The sequence below is a fragment of the Macaca thibetana genome, chromosome 9, assembly GCF_024542745.1.
Source record: "Macaca thibetana thibetana isolate TM-01 chromosome 9, ASM2454274v1, whole genome shotgun sequence".
Classification (NCBI taxonomy): Eukaryota; Metazoa; Chordata; class Mammalia; order Primates; family Cercopithecidae; genus Macaca; species Macaca thibetana.
In genome coordinates, this window is record NC_065586.1 from 55,721,505 (window position 1) to 55,723,105 (window position 1,601).

Below are 1,601 nucleotides of genomic sequence, written 5' to 3' on the forward strand. Positions count from 1 at the left end.
TGAAGTAAAAAGTCTGAAGTTCATCGACAGTGTAAACGGTCTCTTACCACCTTAACTGTGATCACGCTTCACTTCTGTAATAATTGTAGACCACCCAAATGAGAATGAGCAACAGCTACTTGTTCTCAGCTTGGTACATCCCCAGAGAGTCAGCCATGGTCGTTTGCCACTGCAGACACTCAAAGGCAATCAGGGGAGTGAGAAAGCTTTATGGTGGGAAAAGGGGAGGCTTCGGGTGAGCCCTGATCAAAGGCTGTTGGCATCTGGAGGCTGTGGGTGAGCTAACTAGAAGCAGGGTATCCTATGTGATTGGTTAGGGAAGCATATTTGGCCTTCTCTGGTTGGTCCTACTAAAGGATTTTCAAAGCAGAGGCAAGAATTAGGGAAGCTGGCAGGTATTGATCAAGTCCTGGCCATTTGGGACCAAAGGCTACAGGAGTTGTTTGGCTTCCTGGACTGGTTGTTGCAGACTGTGGGTCAGAGTTCTGTTTTTGTATATGATCTTCCCATTGTCTGTATATTCTAGTAGATCCCATAATGAAACCACCAGATGAGAGTTACAGCATGAAGTAAGTAAGTACACAGTGTCAACTGGAATGTGTTCTTGCCAAAAATCCTCCACCTGGGCCTTATCAAGGCTTTAAATCCAACTACTGGTTTATAGGAAGCTTAGGGAATGAAGACACAATCAGGCAAATCTAAAATGAAGGATATTCTATAAGACAATGACCTGGTCTCTTCAGTGCTATGGGTTTAAAAAGGGCTGGGGAAGGAGGGCTGGTGGGAGGACTGTTTTCGATTAAAAGAATGTTAAGAGACTTGAATAACCAAATAAAATAAACATTGAAACTGGCCGAATTTTCTCATAAAACTGAAGCTTGGGCTGGGAGCAGTGGCTCACACCTGTAATTCTAGCACTTTAGGAGGCCAAGGTGGGTGGATCACCTGAGGTCAGGAGTTCGAGACCAGCCTGGCCCACATGGCAAAACCCCATCTCTACTAAAAATACAAAAATTACCCTGGTGTGGTGGCATATGCCTGTAATCCCAGCTGCTTGGAAGGCTGAGGCAGGAGAATCACTTGAACCTGGGAGGTGAAGTGTGCAGTGAGCCAAGATGGCGCCACTTCACCTCAGCCTGGGTTAAAGAGTGAAACTCTTGTCTAAAAAAAAAAAAAAAAAAAAAGAAAAAGTGCTCACTTCAGCAGCACATATACTAAAATTGGAACGATACAGAGAAGATTAGCATGGCCCCTGTAAGGATGACATGCAAATTGGTGAAGGGTTCCATATTAAAAAAAAAAAAACAAACAAAAACCTTGAAGCTTGGAAAACTTACATTTGTCTTATCTCAGTTCCTTTCTTGGGAAACCAACCATCAGGCCTCCTGAATGATACCAGGAACTGATTTTCCAGATCACTGCCACTGGACAATGAGGGGCACCTGCTGCTTCTTGACCAACTTCTTATCCCTGCCTCACTCCTGTTTTCCCACCTGTGGTTACAATGAGATGCTGGACCTCCTTCTACTACCGCCTGCTGCCTTATTGACCAACTCCTCATCCCTGCCCCTCTTGTTTTCCCTCCCCACTATATAAACCCT

General features: G+C 44.8%; 1 non-coding gene across 1 annotated transcript; it reads left to right on the forward strand.

Annotated features, from left to right (window-relative positions):
- The first annotated feature begins 1,190 nt into the window (after positions 1–1,190).
- LOC126963538 (U6 spliceosomal RNA) lies at positions 1,191–1,295 on the forward strand. Its single transcript, XR_007729154.1, has one exon. It is a non-coding gene; the product is annotated as a U6 spliceosomal RNA (small nuclear RNA).
- The last annotated feature ends 306 nt before the right edge of the window (positions 1,296–1,601 follow it).